This window comes from Camelus dromedarius, chromosome 1, assembly GCF_036321535.1.
Source record: "Camelus dromedarius isolate mCamDro1 chromosome 1, mCamDro1.pat, whole genome shotgun sequence".
NCBI classification, from domain to species: Eukaryota; Metazoa; Chordata; class Mammalia; order Artiodactyla; family Camelidae; genus Camelus; species Camelus dromedarius.
In genome coordinates this window covers 39,924,021-39,948,672 of record NC_087436.1, presented here as the reverse complement: position 1 = coordinate 39,948,672, position 24,652 = coordinate 39,924,021, and the positions used below count along the sequence as shown (strand labels likewise).

At 34.0% G+C, this 24,652-nt stretch overlaps 1 long non-coding RNA gene across 2 annotated transcripts in view; it reads right to left on the bottom strand.

The window, feature by feature from the left end:
* Positions 1-24,652, bottom strand: part of LOC105093636 (uncharacterized) — a 697,614-nt gene that overhangs the window by 268,250 nt on the left and 404,712 nt on the right. For both annotated transcript variants that reach the window (XR_010377608.1, XR_010377607.1), the window contains 3 exons: positions 7,359-7,477; positions 4,262-4,333; positions 2,377-2,484 (listed from right to left, as the gene is read on the bottom strand). This is a non-coding gene — a long non-coding RNA (uncharacterized LOC105093636). The remainder of the gene's footprint in view (positions 1-2,376; positions 2,485-4,261; positions 4,334-7,358; positions 7,478-24,652) is intronic.

The window sequence follows — 24,652 nt, the reverse complement described above, 5'->3', positions numbered from 1 at the left end:
TAATCCAGGATAACCTCCCCATCTCGATGCTTAATTTAATCACACCCGAAAAGTGCTTTCACCATATAAGGTAACATAGTCCCAAATTCCCCAGAGCTGGGGCATGGAACCATTATTCCAACTACAAATACACAAAAGGGAATTTTGTTTTAATTTTTGCCAGCAGCTTTTAAAAAAGGCTTAGTCCTTTAAATTATATTATTAACCATATGGTCATATTTTATTTGCCATCCTATCTTGATTGACTCTATATAATTTTTTCACAGTTTCCTTCTGATCATTTCAGTGAATATGATACAGTGAATATTATCCAGTCGACAGCAGAGCTAATAGCTATTCTGAATGGATATATGATTTCTAAAATGTTCTTAATTATTTGTGTACACCATTTTCATTAGGTTTTTATAGTAGTTTATCATTTCTGGTGAATCTTTCTCAAGAGAATAAGCCTGAATAATTCAGCAGAGATTTTTCCTTATCATTTGCAGCCAAATCACAGACTTAGCCTCCACCTCAGATACCCCCTTCCTGTCATGTGCGCCATGGCATAAAAGAAGTTGTGTTACTGTTAATCATTAAAACCTCACAAAAAAAATTCAGGTTGGTTTAGTGAGCAATTCTGTACATTGGGTAGTGATTCTTAAAGACTTTACCGAAAAAGGAAATGCAGGATCTGGAGATGCTTTCTCCAGCATGGTCACATGGTAATATAATGAACATTTTCCCACCAGAACTGCAAAGAATAAACTCTAAAAGAAAACCCAGTTTATTATTTCTTAAGGAGGGAAAAGAAAGTGAAATGGTTTACCACTAAGCACAGTCTTTGTAGGCAAGCCATTTAAAAGGTAGTAAGAATTTTACTGCTGTCCTTGTAAGAAATGGAATGTGCTTCCCCTTTCACTCCCTTGACTCTAGTTCAAACACTACACATGGAAGAATTCGCAAACGACTGGCTATAAAATTAGCTTGTTATTGCTCTTCATGGTTTGCTGGTTGGAAGACAGTAGAAGATGCTGCATATAAATACCATTGCCTTTATTAGGGAGGAAAAAGACTAGATAAGAAGCAGTCAGGAGGGTGGGATATAGCTCTGTGGTACAGTGTACGCTTATCATGCACGAGGTCCTGGGTTCAATTCTCAGTACCTCCATTAAAAAAAAAAAAAGAAGAAGAGGAAGAAGAAGCAGTCCTTCTACTTATTATTTATGTAAAGACTGTTTGAGTTATTTGGATTTCTACAATTCACATTGCTGAGGCCAAACTTGGGCCTATGGCCAAAAAATAAGAAAAAAAAATTTTTAAGTATCCAGAATAAAACTGAGAATCTATACAGATCCTTCCCCAAATTACACTGTCCTACCACCCAAACCATTATCTATAAGAGGGATAAAACTACATATAGTTTAACATCAGCAGTTCCTATGAAGGAAAATTTGATTTTTCTGTTGGCAACAAGTTCAAAATCCATTGTCCCTCAGATGAGATTGCCAAAATATTTAAAAATTTGAGCTTTATTTAATTAATAGAAATGTTATCCAGCACAACTGGTATGTATATGATAGAATACAAAATAATAATTGAACAAATCATAATACTCTATACTGGTCATGCCATTTCTAGAGTATTATACTTAAAACTGGACATCTCGCTTAACCCAGAGAGTATAAATAAGAAGATGAAGCTTTAGTGAAAAACTCTGATGGGTTCAGAGCACTTAATCCCTTAAAAAAAAAAAAAAGTAACAAAGTTTCAACATTGCCCCTACAGGGGGTAAGTTTCTGTTCAGAACAATATTTAAACAATTAGAGGTATTCACATGGGCTACCTGGTAAGAAATAAACATAGCTATGTTACATTAATATAGCCCTAAGGGTTGCATTGTGTTTTAACACCAAGTGTTTTCTTCAACTTCTAGGACTTTGCTAAATGAGAGGCAAAGCAGTGATTGTTCCCATGAGATAGATAAGAAAATCGAGCTAAGAGGGACTAAGCAATTTGTTATAAGATCATACAGCAAGTGGGAAGGCCACATCTCAAGTACTGATATCCTTATTCCAAGTCCTGTGTTCTGCACACTGGACACAGCAGCCTCCAGTGAGCGTGATGACATTATTGTATGAGTTACACGATGACAATACATGTAAGAGCACAGCATAATCTGGGACAGGGTAGTGCAGGAGAGTAACACAGACACTGGACACAGATGACCACAATTTTACTCCCTTCCCTACCGATTACAAGCTGTTTCATCATTTGTGAGATGGTGTCAATACCACCTACTTTACATGGTGTTTGGAGGAGTAAATGAGTTACTATGTTACAAAATACTTTGCTGTAAAAACTCTATCCATGTTAATGAATATAAAAATCTCTTACCATCTGGCACATGGAAGGCACTCAAATGTTGGCTGCACTAGTTATCCCACGTGGGAAGTGTTAGTTCAGATGATGAATTAATGTATTTGTCATGTTGTAGAAGATATGCTAGAAATGCAGGGAGTGAGAGAAGGGGAGGGGAGGTGAATGTGAATAAGCAAACTCCTGAGTTCCTTTGTAAAATCCTGTGAATCACTGCTTTGTAGAGAGTCATATGGAATTCTCTCTCAAACCAAATATGTTCTTTTTCCATAAATTCACACTCCATATGTGTCTAATCTGTGCCTACCGTATAATTAACTGAGTAGCTAAATTTGCATGCTAGCATAGGCCTCAGTAGACAAGAAGCTAGTCATAGCTATAATTATACATTCATGATTTCCTGTTGTAGAAAATTCAATACCCACTAGTTTACAGGAATTTGTATAAATCTTATTTTCTTGAGTGTGGATAATGTGACCTCATGACAAAGATTTTCCTAAAATATTCAGTTTTGTATTTAATATCATTTCCAAGTTTGCAGATTATGCATTCTACACTGGTAAAGATCAATTTTCCATATTTGCTTTGGTGTTTACAAGGAATGAAATTTATAGGAAAAGAACTGAGTTTACGTATTTCACTAGTACAGTCTAAACCAAGATGAATTAGATGTATTTCTTTCCTTGAGGCATTGGAGCAAAAGCAGACGATAATTTAGTCACGGTACATCTCTAGAGGAAATTACAATTTGTAAATATGTCATGATCTGAGAAAAGGTGGATCCACTATACATATTTTACAACTATAATACTGTCTTATGTGTGCACAAATTTATGAACTGGATACACTGTATTCTCTGCTGGATTCATGGTCTTATCTGTATTATAATTTATTCCTTTCACTATGAACTAGAAAATGATTACACTAGGCCAAGGGAATATACCCATCTATTAAGAAATAACTCCAACAACCCATTACGATGTTGGTACCTAGAACAGTAAGTTAGAAATTTTTCAAATTGTTTTATTATTTTGTCAAAAAAGGGAAATTAATATCTAAGTTAATGCAGAAGACAAAGATGTCTATAAATTATTGACAATGGAAGATCCCTATATAAATTCTACAAATCTATATTATGTATGGGGGAATGTTTTTAATTTCCAATTTTTTTTTCTTTGTTTAATGGCTGATCAGAAGACGGTAGTTTCCTTGTTCCCTTATTTTTATTTTTATTCTCAATTTTCTACTGCTTGTAACTCTGTTGATTTGCTACATACATGTATTCTTTTTTAACAAATGTACTGAGGTATAATTTATACACAATAAACCGGACACTTTTAAATATTTCAAGTTTGGTAAATGTGGTTAATATGCATTCTTTTACTTACCACCAAACTCAAGATATTTCGGAAATTTTCCCAAAAGTTCTTTCTTCCCTTTGCTATCCATCTCTTATGCCACCCAGCCCCAGATAACAACTGTTTTACTTTGTAATTCTAGATCAATTTCCATTTTTGAGAATTCTATGTAAACTCTTTTAACCTGGTGTGTTTCACTCAGCATGATTTTAAGATCCAGCCACAGAGTGATCATTTCCAGTACAGGACATAAATACTGCTGAGCAATCAAGACCTTCTCTGTACTTCTATTTAGACACTGGCCAAGCAGAGTATAGTGGAGTAGTAAAAAGCATCAATTCTAATGTCAGACTTTTTGGATTGGGAACCTGGGCCCACCACTGTGGAGCTGTGTGACCTTGAGAAAGTTAGACTTCTCTGTGTTCCAGTTTCCTCACATCCAAAGTTGAGATGTGTTTGCCTCATAAGGGTTGTTATGAGTATCAAATGATTTAAGACATAAAATGCTATATTACTCATTTATATATATAATTATATTTACTTACATGTAGCCACTGGGAGGATCTGCATCTGTGGCTTTAGGCATCCATCTTCCTAACCATGTAGATGGAGACTTCCTGTAGAATGAAACCAAAACAAAGATAGAATGAAAGTTAAAAGGTGGTCCCAATATCATTGCTTGAGCCCCTGGATCCAGCTATGTCTGAATTCATACATGGACTCTGCTGTTTAGTAAGCCAATAAATTCCCTTCATTTTTGCATAAGTTAAATATTAAGCTTGCATTTGAAAGAATCTTGAGAAATACAATAGGTAAAGCTGATAGCAATGAGCTTACCACATAGTAAGTTGCCAGGCATGGGGCTCATGCTGTTCCTAGTTACTCTAGTACATGTAATTTTGATGAAGAGGAAACTGAAGATGATAATAAACTTTAAATGATGGGTAAGTGGTCATCTTAATGCCCAAGTAAGTGAGTTAGAAGGTATGAACTGATATTGAATTCTCATTTATTGGATCATTGCCTAGGAAGATTGAACCTCTGCTCAAAACAGAAACGGTAGTTCCAGGTGAATTGAGACCTGGGTCAATTGCCCTGAGAAAAGAAATTATCACAGGAAAATAATGCCTTTTAAAACATGTACCAAAAGGGGCTGGGGTATCAGTGAGTGCATGTTGGTGCTAGGAAATTGCAAAGATCTTTACTACCTTTAAAATTTTGCCTGGAAGAACTATAGAGTGTTATCTCACCACTGCAAAACTCTCTAATAAATTATATTGAACCAACTTCCCATCAACCACATTTTAGCTTTATACCAAAATATTCCTAGTTATTTATGCATGAAAGAAATTAAATTGAATCCTAATAGCTTAAGTTTACAGTACATTTTTTGTTTATTATTATTTATGCTTATGCAAATTATAATTTGCTATGAAAGACATAACTATTTTCCCTTAGAAATTGTGTATGAATATGTATACCATGTATGGGAGTGTTTATATAAACACATATACTCACATAGCAAATAATTCTTATAGCAAATAATTTTCTGATATATTCTTTTTTATTTAGTTTTCCCAAATTTTAATAAATTTACTTCTCAATTATAAAGGCAGTAAAGAAAGTTTTTCAAAGTCTAGATGCAGTAATCTCATATCCCACTATTGCAACTATTTTTCATTTTTACATACTCCCTTATAACATTTGTGTGTGTGTGTTTTATATGGTTACCATTATGCTAAGTGCAAATTTTATGGTCAGACTTCCTTCACATAAGGTTAGAATACTGTTCTTGTTTCTACATGGACTTCATATGTCTCATTTTTATTTATTTTTTTAATATTCATTCATTTGTTTTATTTTTTAGGTTGCATATGTAAGTGATAACATACAGTATTTGTCACTCTCTGACTTGTGTCACTAAGCACAATCCCCTCTAGGTCCATCCATGTTGTCACAAATGGCAAAATTTCATTCTTTTTATGGCTGAGTCGTATTCCATTGTGTATTTATATACAGCACATCTTCTTTATCCAGTCATCTGTTCATGGGACATTTAGGTTGCTTCCATAAATTAACTATTGTAAATAATGCCACTATGAACACTAGGATGCATGTGTCTTTTCAAATTAGTGTTTTTGTTTTCTTCAGACATATGGCCAGGAGTGGAATTGCTGGATCATATGGTAGCTCTATGTTAGGTTTTTTGAGGAATCTCTATACTGTTTTCCATAGTAGCCACATCAGATTACATTCCCACCCACAGTGTATGAGGGCTCTCTTTTCTCCACATTCTCATCAACATTTGTTATTTGTGGGTTTTTTTTGATGATAGCTATTCTGACAGGTGTGAGGTGATATCTCATTGAGGTTTTGATTTGCATTTCTCTGATGATAAATGATGTTGAGCATCTTTTCATGTGTCTGTTGGGCATCTGTATGTCTTCTCTGGAAAAATGTCTATTCAAGTCTTATACCCATTTTTTAACTGGGTTGTTTGGTTTTTTTTTTTAAATTTCTAAAGCATGTGATATGTGTAAAAATGATATGACAAGTTCTCAAGTACCAATCTTTTGCTAATTCATGATAAGAAGGAAAGACAAATTCAATTAATTATCTTCAATAGAAAACAATAAAAGTATTGTTTACTCCCTGGCCCTCCATAGGAAATACAAAGATTAATTTTAATTCAAGCAATGGACATGAAGAAACTAAAAAAAAAATATGCTATATTTTCTAGAATGACAACATTTTGAAAAATCAATTGCCATTATATTAGTATCCAATGTTCTTACTTAATTTTCAAAGCTGAAACTGAGAAATAGTCATGAATACTAATAATGAGGGACAAAAAATTTAATTAGTCTGGCTTTGCAGTGACAATAAGAAATGTTCTGAGTCTGCTGCATCTTATTGAATTAAGTCACATGCAAAATGTGACCAACATCAACCACTGATGATGAAATATAAAGTGTTCAACACATCTCAACTATAAGACATATTTCAAAATATTGATGTGGCAAAAATATTTTGACATTTTGCAAATCATTGATTCTCTTTCTTATTACTCACTCAAATGTGTAAGGCTTACATCAGTAAAGCTCATGTCACAATTCCATCAACATTATCAGACAAAAGTACTCGCTCACATAATATATTGGTAGCAGATTGAGTGTGAAAATGTAAAATTATAGTCTTACATATTTCCTGGTGCTGGAGTGTCCCATACCTCTGAACATCATGGCAAATTCAGAACAAATATTTAAAATTAGCAATTTTGTGAGTTGGAATTACTTGCCAATCCCCACTGCTCTATTTCACATATCCTCATTATTCTTTCATCATCTGCGCCATGGGACATGCCTGGAATTCTAAGCCACAGAAGTTAGCAGGTTTATCATGGCCATAATTGTAAATCTGGCATTTGGAAACTAAAATGAAGGGAAGAGATTTAGCGGCAAGTAACAGAAATTGACCCCTTTATCCTGAGCTTGAAGGCAGCATATCATGCAGAAGAGAACCAGATGCAGCCACAGTGAGAAGTGACTGCTATTCATACCACATGCTAATATTTTAAATTTCAGTGCTGTATTTTCTCAGTGCAAAGAGTCCAAACTCTTGGCCTCATGTGGAGCAACACACCTGATAGTAGAAAGAAAATCCGGAGGCAGGTGATCTGCTCCATTGCTCAGAGCACTTGCTCTGTGGGGAAGCGGTGCTCATTTTGAACTCTGCTGTGGATGAGAAGACAAACCAATAACCTGTGGTAAGTACAAACACACACAAAATTAACCTCGATAGGCCAACAATGGAGAAACCAATTCAAAGACAACATATTAGCCAGCACAATAACTCTGATTGATTCACCATGCTTTTCTCTAACAAGACATTTATGGTCCTTGTTAAAGTAACTGGCTTGCTTTCATTCCTCTAAATTCACATGCTTACAAAGCTAGTCTCTTTTAAAACTATTTTATATCTTCTTTTCCAAATGTCCCTCTGATAGTTTTCTATGAGCTTTCATAGAATGCTTATGCTTTTTCCTCGTTCTCCATACTTATTTAACCTTTGCATATTATTATAATTAATAAAGCTTATTAATGGATAATAGCCCTCTTTATTACTATTTTATTGTTATTAGTATTATTATTATTTTCTTAATAAATGGTGATTATCAAAGAACCATCCCAATATATCCTATAATAATTATCCTATTCTTCAATAGGCCAACAGAAGGGGAGTCTACAGTCTCATTTCCTAAACTACACATTCATGAATTTCTTTCACATTCATAAAGTTCTTCCTTATATCAAACCTAAATTTCTCCTATTACAAACTACAACCATTTTCTGTGGGTCCCTGGAAATAGGCAACAGCTGGTTGCATTTTCTGTATAGTGACATTAAGGATGAAACTGTTAGGGAGCCATTTAAATTTGACAGATGACACATGAATCATAAGGACTGAAGAGATCCTGAATGTTCATCATTTTATCCTTCAAGTCAATACCTAAATAACTTTAGGAGGTTAACAATTCTTTCCTTGAATAATAATACTTAAAGCATCAGTAACCTAAGTAGGTCTTTGTTGCTAGGAAATTATGAAACTTATTTAAGATTTATTCTCCTATATAAATCTTTTCTGTTTTAACTATTAGCAATTTAGTTTATTCACCCAACCGTTCACTGACTCAGTGGCCTGTTCCATAGACAAAACAACCCTATGTATCAAATCAACTAGAATATGAATTACAATTTTTAAAAGGTAATAAAGAAATGGCATTGATGGTATCTTCTTGTGTTTTGTAATATTAGTTGAATTTTTAAGTGACTAATATATATTAATACTAAAATTTATTTAAGACACACATATTCTGGTAATCAAGTACCAGGAAAAATTATGAGTGCTTTAAAAATATTAATTCATGTTATCCTATAATTATCCTTTAAGACAAATTGTATTCTTATCATAATTTTTGAGTCCAGGAGTGTGTTAAGGTAACAATGTTTATAAGTGGTAGAGTTCCCTGGGATTAACATAGGTGGTTTGATTCTAGAGTCAGTACTCTTAACCACTATGCTGTGTTGTCAAAAAAATTAGGAAGAGGAGATTGTGGAAGGATGGCTATAGCAAAAATAAATTTTGATTCTTATAAAGACTGAGCAACCAATGGGATAGTAAAACACACAAAACAGCTAGATAGTATATCCAAAACTCATAGGAAATATTTATAACAAATCGAGGCAACAAGGTATCCCCATAAACTTCAAAATGTAATTGGTTGAGGACCCGTATTATATCAGCATCCGTGCATGAGAAAGCAGAGACAAGCAACAAATTGTCTGACAGAACTAAGAAAAGAACCTCAAAATATGCAACATGCTGAAAAACTAGAATTGCAGTTTGAAAACAGCTGCTGAAACTGTTAGTGTTTTTGTCAAATCCAATACGAGGTGAGCTGAGGGGCCCACAAGAAAATAATTTGAGAAGACTACAGCAGTTTGACATCTGGAAATCTAAAAACTGACCAGTTAGATCTCCTAGGCTGGGCAGAAACTGCCTGCAGTGGAATCAAAATTGAGCAGGACAATAAAAATAGAGATGAAGGAAAAACAACCCTCAGAGAAAAGTGGGGAGAAAACAAAACCAGGAAATCTTAGAAAGCAAGCTTCTATAGTTTTGGTATTAGATGAAAATAAAAGGAATTTAGAGAAGTTTAGAAAGTCTCTCAGAACCAGAACTCCTACTAAAAATTCAAAATACAAATAATTTTTCATCAAAATAGGAAATAAAAAGTATTGAGGTCAAATTCTATACAAAGTTTTTATATGAAAAATGGATGCCAAAATACAGTATAGATGAACTATAACAGGCTAATTCAAAATGAGATAAAGTACATTAAAAATTACTGAAGACATAAAAAACAACATTAAAAACAACATAAAAAACCCTCAAGCATATTGATAGACCTCAGGGGAAAAAAAAAGAAGTAAAAGAAACTGTTTTTCACAGAAATAAAAATGAATTAGGGAAACACAAACAAACATAGGTAACACCTTAGAAAAAATAGAAGGTAAAAAATTGAAAAATTGTAAAAACCAGAGATAAATGAAAGAAGAGGTTAAAAAATAATAATAATTAGAAAGTGATAAATACTGAAGATAGGCAAAGGAAGGCCAAGAAAGAAAGCCCAACAAGCAGTAATAGTAGCCCAAGGTGGGGTAAGAGGGAAAGAAAAGGAAACGCTAAAAATTCCCATTCAGGAAACTTCTTTTATATAAAGAAGAATTAAAATTACATATTGAAAAAGCATATCACTTACATGAGTACAGTTCCAAAAGAACCAATGATAAGAAATACTGGGCTTCAAAGAAAAAAAGAAAAAATAATAATTTGACATTAGGTAAAAAATATAATTTGACCTATTAGAGAAAGAAATTATTTCATTATCAGTCTTTCTGACAATAAATTTTAAGTAGAAGAAAATAGAGTAATATAAATATGCAAGGGGGAAAAGTGACAGTTTTATACCCAGCAAAACTGATTTCAACTCTGAAAGTCCAAACTGTTGTCTCATAAAAGAACTAAGGAAATATTGCTCCCATGAGTGCTTCCAGAGGAATTCACTAGAGAATGCACTTCAGACTACTAAAGTGATTATAAAACATTACCATAAGGACTGGTCACCAGCATTAAACCTATGGATATTTGCAGATCTTACTAAGACTAAATGAAGGTTAAAACGGAGAGAGTATTATTTGAATAGCTATGTGCTCAGATGTTTTTAAATTATGGAAAAAAGGAGGAGAGCTTTTATGAAAAGAATAATTTTAACTATCCTTGTTAATTATACTGGAGGTGGTAGTTATAATACTGTTATTCTGAGCTCACTGGATGTCTAATGTTGTATAAAGCAAATGAATAAATTATGATTTATTCTAACTATCATCACTTGTGATACTGAGAATGAGGATTTTTTTAGAGTGGAAGAAAGGAAATATGGTTGTAATATAGAAAAGAATTAAGTTTAAAAACTTAACTTACTGAATTGGAAATACCTATATGAACTCATGCTACTGGGATGCTCATTTCTACTGTACTTTGCTGAATGCATAGTTAAGGATGCAGTCCAGCTGCAATAAGCATTCCTAATTCCCAGACTGCAGTCTTGAATTATTATTTATCATTAAAAGAAACAGACTCCATAAAGAAACAGCCAATTCAGACCTGAAGCAGGAAATGTAAAAATGAGAGTAAAATGTCTCCATATCAGACAGCAAAGAAGCCTTCAAAGATTATTACAGTTATGTCAAAATGATTAAAGAGCCAATTTGAAGAGGCTCTTACTGGCTAATGATGGGAAAGATATTTATTTATAATAATATATTTTGAAACTAAATGCTGAAGAGGTTAGGTTAGCATAGTTAGGTGGTCAGTTTCTAAAGTGACAAATGCCATGAAGAGCTTTAATGGTGGCAAGTATCTATCATTCAAAGAATTTCATTCAATTTTCCTTGAAACATCAGAATCTTCTCTAATTACTCTAATAATCTAATTTTGTCCCATTACCTCATGTAATGATTGACTCAAACTTGCTTTAAAATAGGGCTAATTGAAAGGTTACAAAAATGTATTCTTCCAATTAAGTACTTGTGAAAGCAAAACCCAATCTTACATCTAATTCCCTTAAATTATATTTGACATTTTACTCATGAATGATCATATCTCAAATGCTAATTTTTAAACTCTCACTTTGGTGATATTATGGAGGACAATACAGAAGACATCCTCAGTGGAGTCAGAGTGATCATATAATAGTAATTTCTATCATACAGGAGAGAAGTATTAAAACTTTGAAAGAAGGCATTGACAATGGAATTGATGAGAAAGGGATATGTGGGAAAAAAGCAGAATGGCCAAACTGGATCTAACACGAGAAAAGCATGATATCTACAAAGACTTTCTGATATTGTGCTTGGAAGATCTGATGGATTCTTGTGTCCCAAACAGAGATTAAAGAAAAGTATGTATATTTATAAGTATACATTTAGAAAATATGATATATGCTGGTGTCTACCTACACTGTTGCTGGGAATGTAAATCGGTGCAGCCACTATGGAGGACAGTATGAAAGTTCCTTAAAAAACTAAAAATAGATTTACCATATGATCCAGCAGTCCCACTCTTGGACATGTATCTGGAGAAAATTATAATTTGAAAAGATATATAACCCCTATGTTCACAGCAGCACTGTCTACAATAGCCAAGATATGAAAACAACCTAAATGCCCATCAATAGATAACTAGATAAAGAAAAGATGGTATATATATATACAATGGAATATTACTTAGCCATAAAAAAGAATGAAACAGTGCCATTTGCAGCAACATGGATGAACCTAGAGATTATTATTCTGAGTGAAGTAAGTCAGACAGACAAACATCATACGATATCACTTACATGTGAAGTCTGAAAAAAAAGATACAAATTCTATTTACAAACCAAAAACAGACTTACAGACATAGAAAACAAACTATCATTACCAAAGGGGAAAGAGTGGGGAGGGATAAATTTTTAGAGGTTAGGAATCAACAGACACACATTAATGTATATAAAACAGATAAACAACAGGGATCGACTGGCTAGCACAGGGAACTATATTCAATTTCTTGTAATAACATATAATGGAAAAGAATCTGAAAAGAAAAAATACATATGTATGTTTATGTATAACTGAATCACTTTGCTGTCCCCCTGAAACTAACATTATAAATCAACTACACTTCAATAAATTTTTTTTTAAAAATGATAGAGATTAACACAAGGAAATCGGTCAATCCCTTAACTTTCTATAACATGAAAAAAGGAGATAAACTCAGTTTCTTTTTATCTTTAAACTGAAGATTATATAGAGGAAAATTGCATATTTAAGGTTTTTTTTAACTGATAAGAAAACATTTGAAATATAAAAGGTTGCATTAAGACTTCGGTTTCAAACGTGAAATTACTAGTTTCTACTTCCTTGTATTCCATGAAAACAGCATTTCCTTTACATTTTTCTCTGAAAATAAGATTTTGCTATTTAAACTAAGAGTATCTATTTTAAAGCCTAGACATCATCCACAGTTAGAACAAATGAAGTCCAGAATCTGCTTATAAACAATCACATTTTAAGTACTGCATGTATGCCCCAAATCCTGATGTAGAAATGAAGGACATAACTTCAAATGGGAAATCTGACTTTAGACCATAAAGATGAAACAAGAGTACCCTTATTTCAGTTTCTTCACCAATGTTCTTTTTAAACTATGCGATTAATGGATCCTATAGGCTTACATTCCAAAAAAGAAGAAAAAAAAATGTATATCAAGCATGAAAGACTGACAGTTGTATCGAAATAAAATGAATAATTTATCATCTTCACCCTATTTTTCCATTTCCTTTTTAATATTTGAAATAAAGGTGGAAAGAATGAAAAGAGAGAGGATTTTATAAAACAGTAGTTCTTTTGCTCAATATCCTTCTTAATATATATTAATCATTCTTTTCACAATATTTATATTCTGATTAAAATTCCATTGTTACCATGTATATCAGAACAGGCTACAATGATAAACCTCATCCTTTCCTAATGTTTACATATGAAATTAGCTAGCCAGATTTAACTATGCCTTTTTTTTCATACAAATAGGGAATGTTGAAAATAAGAAAAACCCTCTAAACAATCAAAATGTGTTTCCTTATTTTTAAATAATCTATTAGTTAAAAGATACATTTGTCCTTACACTACCTGATATGTCTCAAAAATCCCCTCTTTATTTCTGAGTAATCACACCAAAATGGCATTTCAACAATGTCACATTTGGAGAGTTTCAAGGGACACTGTTTATGGAAATGTTCATTATCTTTGTTGCTAATGTCAGTGTGTCTGGATTTCCAAAGGAGGTTTTTTTTTAAGTTGACAATTAACAATATAATTGCTTTTATTGTCATTTCAATAAAGAATTCATCTAGTCATCTGGATTTGAGCAATTCATGTGGCTCGAGCTTTAAGATAGAGAACTGCTTTCTTTTAAAAAATAAATTGAGGGGTTCATCCATCAAGTCTCTAATCACTTCTTTCAGAGCACTTGAAACACTGTGTTATCAGTGATGCTGGGAAGCTGGAAGCCAAGAATCTCTTTTTATTTCATCATTTCGAATTTGTTCTCAGAATATCAAAAATCTTTTTTTTAAGATGAAACTTTGTTTTTGGTTACCTTGGCTCTGCATCCTTTAAAATGGGCTATCTGATTAATATACAGGATATAATATAATTGTTATATACATGCCAGAAAAGAAAGTGTTTCCTGTTCTAAAGTAAGTAATTCTGATAAATATGTAAAAGAGCATTAATTTTCTTTGTGAAATATTCATTACTTTGATTTGCTATGATTTTTATATGCATAGATAACACCAAGGCCCTTGTGTTGAGCATTTAAATAAGTATGATTACATTTCTGAAACATCTTGGCAAGACCTCAGAGCCACCACTGAGACCTTGACAGTTGTAACTGCCAAGGACTTTCCCCTGACATTGAACAAGAATAAAACAGATACTTCAATGTACCATGGAACATTCCTCTGCTTCTTTAAAATTACAGTTTTATAGCTATCTATTCATTTACTTTTCCTGTTTATGAAATAATCTTAACAGTTCCCTCCTCCTATATACTTAAAAAATTGAACAAAGAAAGAATCCAACATTAAAGTGGATACTAAACATGTTTTATGCAGTTCTCCTCATGTGAGCAATTGATTAAAATCGTATTTCAACACAAATATTAACCAGTAATCCTTGGTTAAAATACATCTTAGGATTTGGGAAATAAAATGTATGATAAAACCAAAGTAATTGAGTTTAATCAGATTGCAAATTTGACATTAGAATACATAATTTAATAACTTTCAAATATACAAATTGTGCACACACAGGGAATGGTAGACAAAAAATACCTCCATCTAAGGACAAGGCAAGATGGAGTGGGCTCAAAATGCAGCATGGAGTAATTTAAGTTTGAAATACAAGTACCAAAGGGAGCTGGAAAAATATAGGGAGTTCTCTTCACAGGTCTTTGTGAAGTATTTCTCTCTCTGAGATAAGATTGGATCCCTTATCTCAATTCTTTCTTTTGGCTGTGGCTTGTAGATAATGTTGAGAATTCATTCATGAAGAAATAATATATACTATGCAGTCATTTGTGGAAATAGTCACTTTTTCTCTTTATTGGCAATTTATCTTTACCATTTACTATGGAGCATGACACATAGTAAATGCACAGTTACTATTGGCTAATTCATAAATCAATGAAGGAATGAATCTACATAGGGTGTTCTACCAAATGTCAGGCTAAGGCAGGGCAGGCTATCACAGGGGTTAAGAGCATGTGGTCTGGAGCCACAGCTGGGATGAAATCCTGGCTCCTCCACTCACCAGCTCTGTGACCCGGAGTGAGTAATTTTATCTCTCTGTGCCCCAAATTCCTCATCTGTAAAATGGGATATTAATAATTAAGTAAAAATACAGTATTTAGGAGACTGAAAGAAACAATTAAAAACAAGTAGAAATGACATGTTAGTCACAGTGAACTTTTGAGAAATGTATATTAAGATAATAACATTAAAATACATTTTTACATGTCCATTTCTTTATACATGGGAAAGAATCTACTAACAGCTAACATTTTGAAGCTAGCATGTATATAGGATCTCTTACATATCAATAACTGCTCCAAGCTCATTTTAATGTATTTTCAGGTGTTCAAGAAAACTTTGCCACACTTATGTAACAGAGAAGAAAAAACCTGACTCCATATTAGATCTGTTCCTTTAGCTCTAACCCTGTGCTCTGTTTCCTGTGCTTAGTCATTCTGGTTCTGCACCTTTTCTAAAAGAATGTTGCCTAGAGCCTGAAATATACAGGATAGTCCATTCTCAAGGCTCTGACCTTTAAGGATAACACTCTTCCATTCACATTCACAGAGAGATAAAAAAGTTGCAGAACAGAGAATAACTTTTGTCTTGTTGGAGGTTTACAGGAACACCACAACCTGACCTATACAGACAGGTGCAACACCAAGAAGTTTGCAACAACCAAACACACCCCTCCCCTTTTCAATATAAAAGGAGCCTGAATTCTGACTTGGGGAAGATAGTTCTCTAGGACATTAGCCCCCATCTTCTCGGTCTGCTGGCTTTCCAAATAAAGTCATTATTCCCTGCCCCAACATCTCGTGTCCTGATTTATTGGCCTGTCATGCAGCAAACAGAATGAGTTTAGAGTCGGTAACACTTACACAGCGAGGGAGGAGTAAAAGTAATACTTGGAAAAAGCTGTCCACAAGAACTAAATCCTCACAGGCTGGTCAGATGTCAAAACAGTGATTTTTCTTCAGGAACAGCACAACCATGGATTAAGCCATTGCATGCCTCTGGAAGGCAGGGTCAGGCAGGAATCTGACCCACGGTCCGCCAGGAGGAACAGACATGCAGGAGAATGCTTCACAAGAAGCAGCCCCTCTGTGTGTTACACACACACCCACACAGCTACACATGTCCTCATTACTGGAGGACAGAATCCATCCGAACAGTATGGTGGTGGCAGCACCAGAAGTACAGCTTCAGAAAGGAGGGCTGCAACAGTCAGAGTATTACAGGGACCCAATAAGCGCCTCTAATTCTCAAGCATGTGGAGAAGAACAGTTATCCCTTTCCCTCTTTTCCTCAAAAAAAAAAAAAGAAAGAGTCATGTGACATGGTTATGAAAATTTCAAAATAATAATTTGAAAAATACAGGACATTTCAAATAATTCTTCTGTATGTTTTGATCCATTTTCCTATGGCCAAAACATGCAATGCACACAGAGACACAGCAGGGAGCTAGCCATTACTAATAATATCAACAACATTTTAAAATTGTAAGCCTACAAATGTTTAAATAATTTTAATAGCAGTCAATAAAAATGAAAGCAAGACATAAACTAATTCATGATTTTTCTTTGCTGACTGTTATTTAAAAGATTGTTTATTAGTAAATTTAAATTATGTAAAATGTTACATGACTATGATGGCAGATACATATTGAGGTCAAATTACTTGCCTTGCTTGCAAGTAGACTTAAATCTAGATTTTTTGTTGACTATTCATTCTAACTACTTTCTATCAACGTATTTTCTGTTCAATTAGTTCTGTTTTATTCAAAATAAAAAGTAAAATGAAACAAAAATCCCATAAGAATTACTTCCCATTACTATATTTTAGTTTCAGATGATACATTACCTAAGTTCCATCAAGAAAATACTGGTTAATACAATTTTAGAAACTTACAGGCTCTAACTTCCTATCTTTTCCTTTAGAAAATCAACTCTACTATAATTTGAAAATAAATCCACTTCAGCTTTTTGCTTCAGAACTTACTTTATTTCTACTATCAAGAGTAACTAGACTGACTTTTGGCAATCCAGTTCAGCATTCTCTGCTGAGCATAATTCAACTGTGGAGAAGGAGACTTCAGCCATGGTCTTGAAAAAAAAATGACAAGAAAAGACTTTGTTTTTTTTAGTATAAAAATGTGCTTTTTAAAAAAACTAATTTTTTTTATCTTCTTCCTTTATAGTTAACTCCAGTTCTAGTTAAATCTATTACAGTCTTCTACCTGATCATCATACTAAGCACTTTTTCCCTTCAAATGAAAAGCTATCTCTGAATCCATTTCAGTGCTGATGTCCCACAGAGAAGGAATCACACTGCAGGTGCTGCTGAAGGAAGAAAAGGGAAAAGTAAGCATATAAGTGACCACGTATTGAGCTTCTAATATGGGCCAGGTACCTAGCTAGCTGTTTCTTTCCAAGCTGTATGAAAAGTCCATTCCATTTTAGAAAACTTGGAGATACATTACATGAAATCAGGAGATCAAGATTAGGCAAGAGTGAAAATAATGGGAAATGTTTAATTTCTCTTTGTTCACAACAACAAAATCAAAGCCATCTCTCTCTAAGGCTGTATTTCATCTATCATTGCAGTTATTGGCACACTCTTGCTATCAACTGGTTTTGCTTTCAGAGAAGCACAAGCATTGGAGAAGATGTTTGTCTTAGAGAAAAAAAAGAAACCAAAAAACAGGTGATAACACAGAAAACAGCACTTCAGAAAACCAGAAATCCCGGAAGAGAGGAACAATTGAATTGCCCTGTCAGCTGCCATCTCCGGCCCTGTATACTGTGCTGCTCACCTACGTGAGGGGGAAACATTTGTTAACTGCTACATCTGAGTCAAAGATGAAATCCTTTCTAGGTTCTGAAAAAATAAATTGGTGTGTTTGTATATACTATTGGCCTATTTTTAATAAACGCATGTATGTTTGTTTAATCAGCATCCTGATTGGCGGCTGTTCAGTGCCTTTTGCACACTTTGGAGATATCATCATAGGTTTTGTGAGACTGATATGCAATTTAAAAATAAGTGTTTCAAATAATTTTTGAAAGGCAACCTCCAGGAATACACATTGATTACTCACAACTCACTCTATACCCTCAGGACATCTGATAAATGACTCCTGTTCTTATCTGTAAAAAAACTTATTTATAGTATCTGTCAAATTCTTTCTTTGGGTCAAAACTAAAATGTATTTGGTTCAACTTAGCTTTCATTTGAAGAAATAACTTTAGCTGGCTGTCTTAAAAAAAAGTTGATGGGGAATTTGAAAGAGACAGTGTAAATTAGACAGACAAAAAAAAAAAAAAAAAAAAAAACCCAGAAATTCTCACTGCACATGAGTAGGAAAATGTCCTGTATAAATATACACAGATTCCAACTTCTCTAGAAGTTATGACTCCTGAAAGTTTCATCTGCCTCTTTGCCAACAAAGCTAGAGAATATTTAAAGAATATATAGAAAGGTAGCCTTAGATTTTAATTAGGTAAAACTTTAAACCAAAGAATTAATCTATTAAAAATGTTTTTGGCTCCATATATTCAGGACACCAAGACTAGCAATAATCAATGAGATATCAACAAGAACTCCAAGGAACACGTTCATGGAGGGGAGAAAGAATGACATAGAAGTCACTCCATTTAATATTTACTGATTTGAGAATGTGATAGAAATAAATAATATGAATGTGAAAACAGTATCTGAAGATATGTAGTTGAGATGATTCTGTATCTTTGCAACTGAACACACTTTTCTGTTCTCCTAACACTTAGCATTAACAATTTAATTTTTTAAGGCATATCTTCTTAAGAATAAGATAAACATCTTCCTGGGGAAGAAACAAGACAGAAACCCAAGCGATGACTTGGCTGAAGACAACTTCCTGCCAAGCTAGGGAGCTAAGAGCAGATGGCGCTGCCCCGTAATTTTCGGCTGCCTAGCGGTCCGCTGTCAAACTGGGAAGGAGGGATTGGTGCTCTGTTTAGAGCCACTGGCTTCAGTGGGTTTCCTCTGCTTGTGAAAGGAGGGGAGTGAAGGAAAAATACATGTTGCCAGCACGGCCTGTGCTGTTTTGTTTGTTTGTTTGAGTAATCAGAGAGCATTTGGAGGCAGGAAAATATAGACATTACCTCCTGATGGAGGACTGAAATGAGCTGCCTATAGCTGCATCTGTGGTATCCTTAGTGTCACCACTAGGCACGGGTCTCATGCTGCCAGGTCCCAGAGGATGACAATGGACTACCATAAACTCACTGAGGCGGTCCCAGTTGCAGTGCTGTGCCAGATGAGCTCTCCTTGCTAGAATAGATAACAATGTTTCAGATATGTGGCCACTGATCTGGAGAACGTACTGGTTTCTGTCCCTACAGAGAAGAGGATCAGAAACAGCTGCAACTTGCTTGAAGCATGAGTATATTTTACATTCTTACCCCAAGACAATGTCAACTCTTCCACCCTTTGCCATCATATAGTTCAAAGAGACCTGGTACAGCCAGATACACTACAAAATTTCACTTCAGCCCATGATATTATGAATATCATATACATAATTAAACCAGTTAGGCAAGAAACAAGTATATTGGGAGCTTTGGTAAAACACACGTGATCCAAAGAATGGAAGATAAACCCTGTGAAGATTCAGGTTTCTGCCTCTTCAATAAAATGTTTAGAGGTCAGAAACCTGCCAAACATCCACTATGAAATAAAAGGCAAATGGTTGCATCTTGGGATCCAAAGAAGGATGCCCAACACCTGAACACCTGATCAGCCTCTTTAGTATCTGAAGGCTATATATTCCACACTTGGGAATAATGCGTTATGCCTAATCACATGGAATGCTGCCAGATTCGAGGGGCCCCTAGAGTAAGAAAGGGATCTGCCACGGATCAAGACTATAGTACAAGACCTATCCCTTGACTCATTCTCTTGGCATCTTACGATGTTGGAGGTGTCAATGGTGAAAAAAAGACGGAAAGGTGAAGTTCATGGGAGAATCATAATCAGGCCCTAGAGAGCAAAACTATGCCACTTTCAAGAGAATTATATACCTTTTTTTAAAAACCGCTCTTGGTGTGCCACTGGACTCTGATAGAATACTGACCATTGGCCACCATGTGACGTTGCATGTGAATTGTCCAATATGAGCTGGGTTCTGACAGTCATAAATTTAGAGAAGTCCAGGAGCAATTCATTGTAAATTGGAAATGTTACATCCGTGACTCAGCCTGAGAAAGACAAGAGAGTAGGAGGAAGCTATGTTATCTCATGGGCCACTTAATCCGTCACGGTTGGACCAGCTCTGCTCCCTCGGGTCCCTCTTATGGCCTCATGAGTTGGGGTCCTTTATGACTAGCTGACAAAAGTAAAAAATCTGAGTTGGTTTTGTCAAAAGGTTTAGCTTTGGATATGTGTGCATTCTGAAAACGGGCTGCAGCTACACTACTGCCTGACCACTAGAGCGCTAAATAATACTGACTAGGAGTATTGATCTCACCACTGGGAAAAGCTCAGACACTACATTTGCTCATCTATTCCATGTGGAAAGAGAAGCATCTCAATGTTAGAATATATAAAGTGTATGAGCGATGATGAATGGCTTGACTGGTTGATCCAGGACCCAGAAGTAGAAATATTTGAATATTGAATCTGGCAACAGAGTGGCCATGGTGGCCAGGATGGAGACTAGACATGGGTCTGTCAGTATAGTTTCTCATTTACCAAGGCTGATCTAGCTACCACTGATACCAACATGCCAGCAAAAGAGATCAAAACTGAGACACCAGTATGACACCAAGCCTGGCGAAGGCCAAAGAGCTGCATGGTAGAAAACTGAACACATCGGATCCCTTCAAACACAAAAGGGGCAGTTACTCATATTAACTGGAATCGACATATTTTTGCCTTTCCTACCCACAGGGCTTCAGCCAGCAGAGGGTATGCTCGACCTACCAACACTAAGACATTAATTGATGTAACACATAAATCAGGAAACCAAGAGGGTGGGAGTGGTCCCATTTACCACACTCATCTAAACGACTGATTTTAGAGAGTTTGTATTTCCATTTACTGTGAATCTTGGTCCTGCAGGTTTAGAAGTCTTGGATCGCAGAAGGGGGAGATGACACCAGATGACACAGTAAATATATCATTAAATTTTAAACTAGAGCTACCACCCAGTTGCCATCATGAAAGGGATAATTAGCCCGAAGACAAATCTCCTTGTCAGAGTTGGTTTTTTTAGGGCAATTGACCAGCTACAATCCCCTTCTCAGGGAAGCTTTCCTGACTACTGTATTTAAAATGATACCTCCAACACTTCCCAGTCCTTCTCCCTGCTTAATTTTTCCCTGTGGCCCAATAGCTAACCAAGCTACTTATTATATATAGTTACAATGTTTATTAAAACATGTGGGTAGGGAGTGTTATCCATTATTTCATTCCTGCATCCCAAGGTTTCTTTCTCATTTAGCAATTGCCATGATAGTGCTGCATGACAAACTAACTCAAAACTCAGTGACTTCAAATAATCATTTTATCTCGTATGGTTATGCAGGTCAGCACAATGAGTCTATTTCATGCTACATGTCTGCGTGCACAGGGGCCCTTATTAGATATTTCATCACTCAGAGACTTTTGATTTGTTAATATCTAGTAACACTCTTCAAATATGTTATCTCCTCTGTAATTTTTCTCTCTTCTTTAATATATACTTTATAAAAATTATACTATTTTCATAATCTTACCAAACTGATGTATCTAGTTTTAATATTTAACCAAAAAAAGTTCTACCTTTGATCATAACTAAAATGTAGAATCTGAAATGTCATATGCCCAGAAATTTCTTCTTGTTCTACTACTCACCAAATAAGCTGCCTGGATTTTGAGTACATAAAGATCACAAGACATCACTGTCAACTATATTATACCCGTGGTCCGTATATTGTGATTTTAGGAAACTGCTTCTGAAAGAAAATTTTAAGAATGCTTTTTTTTGCTTTATCTCAATGAATAAAGATTTCACTTATGAACATTTTCATATGTTTATATGCAAAGAGAATCTTTCTTTGATGTTTTACTTTTGAAAGCACAGAAGACATGCTTTGCCTCAGGCATTTCATTCCCATTACAAGATTTATAGAAACAGACAATACATTGTATTACTTCTAAAGAGTTCTTGTAAAGAACTACATGGTAAGCCTGCTCCTGTCTACCAAATTCTGATGTAGAAAAACACTTTTTAAAATATCCATTATTAGAAAATTAATGTGAAAGACTTGTGGACTAGTGGACTTATTTTAATGAGATATGTTAAAATTGGGGAATATCTTGATCACTGAACAAAGGATATAGTGAAAAATATTTATAAAAATAATATGCCTTTAAAAAGCTGATTTGACTCTTTAATAAAAGGAATGGAATTTAAGTCAATTAACACACTTATATCCATATGTACCACATTCATACACATGTAGATATCTACCCACACACATCAATACACATGCATATACATGTTCTATATGGATTATACTTTGCAAATATAGGAAAATGTCTTACTTTTCAAGGCTAATTTAATATCATCATGAAATTGATTTTCATTATCCATAAGTTTGTGTAAAATCATTCTGTGTCATTTTAATTAAAAAATAAGCATTACTTGAATTTTATTTTAAAAATAACATACTTTTGATCCTTTGTTGCTTATTAAACTTTGTGACTTTCTAACTTCAACTAGAATTATATTATTCTTTTTTATCATTCAATCTTCAGAAGACTTAATAATATTATAAAAATATAAATACATATTATAACAAACATAGATAATTCTTTTCCAGAAGGTTGTATTATACATTAAGAAAAAAAAAAGGGGGAAGTACCCACATATGATGAAAATAAAACAGAGAGAAGCAATAATGGAAACTAACAAGGAACAGTATCTGTGGAATCAGGAAATAATACGTCATGCATGTGCAGGAAGACTTTGATCTGATAGTATCAAAAATATTTAGGGAAGTATCAACAAACAAACAAATATTTAAGAAAATTTGAGGAAAAAAAATGAAGGCAGTAAAGAAAGTCACTCTGGAAAATAACATCTTTTTTATTAATACAAGGCATTTAGCATTTACACTGATAATGAGAAGAAAAAATATCTTAGAGATATATCTGAGAGAAAAGGAGAGAGAAATGGGGTAGGGGAGAGAGAGATTTGTTCTTTTTAATTCTAGAAATTACTCTTTGCCTCACTAATGGATGACACGGGCACATGTCCATAGATGTTCAAGCAAAATCTCACACCATTTACTTTTCTAGTGTATAAAAACAACTCATTGACTAAAAAATCTTTAATACAGCAGAGAGACATTAGAACTCTTGTTATAAAAATTAGAAACTTTCCGCAAAATCCAAGACTCTAATAGCCCTAGAGTCAATACCAACTTAATAGCTGAATAAAATGTGTTGTATTTGTAATTATGTCATTATCTTATGTAACTATGTATACACACATACACACACAACCACTCATATATGCATTCACAACAATACACATTATTCACAAAAGCAAGGAAGAAATTCTAATCCTATTGTTATTAGCTTACATTTGTTTCAAGTAAAAATGTTAAACACCTAGCTAGTTAAAATTCTCTGTTATTACATTTTTTCTAACCATTTTGTAAATATCTACTTGTTCGATAGCATGAGGTCAGGTTTTAAAAGTACATGTATATTCATAACTATAATTTTATTTTCATGATAAAAAACCTTTTTATATGAAATTAATTTTTTTTAATTTTGCAAGAACATTCATGCAAAATCAGTATCTTGATATTTATATAAATTTTCCTCATTGTTTTTTGCTTTCACATAAATACAAATATTAATCTTTTCACACACATACACGTATGTAATATATTTTATGTAGTCATTAAAATTAACAGATTCTTTAAGCATATTTATTATACACAATGAGAATAAAATTTTATTGTGTCTGTCTATAAAGCTCCAAAGTGTTTGAAAAGAAGCATCGTATTTTTAGCTAGTGATGGAAAAATTTCCAGATGGTAAAAATGTGGATGATAAAAATAGGCAAATTGAAATTAGAACTGTGATGGATTAATTTCCTTTTGGTTATCCTTATGTTGTTTATATTCATGCCAAGTACATGAGCCAATAGTCTCGAAAAACACAGCCAGTTAAGAAAAGAAAATGAAAGGAAAGTTTCTAAAGTAGTTATCAATAACATTTGCAGTTTGAAAATCAAAATAACTATCCACACACACATAAACTCTTGGTTCTCTTGTCAAGTTTAGCTTTTCAAAATGTACGCCTTAAATTTCAAAAGCTCTTCCTTCCACATGCTCTTGGAGGTAAGTGCATACTGGAGGACTACTAGAAATAAGGTCTGCAAAAGGTGGCCGCTTAGCTTTCCATTGAAAACCAGTTTCCCTACATTGTCATCTGAACAAGC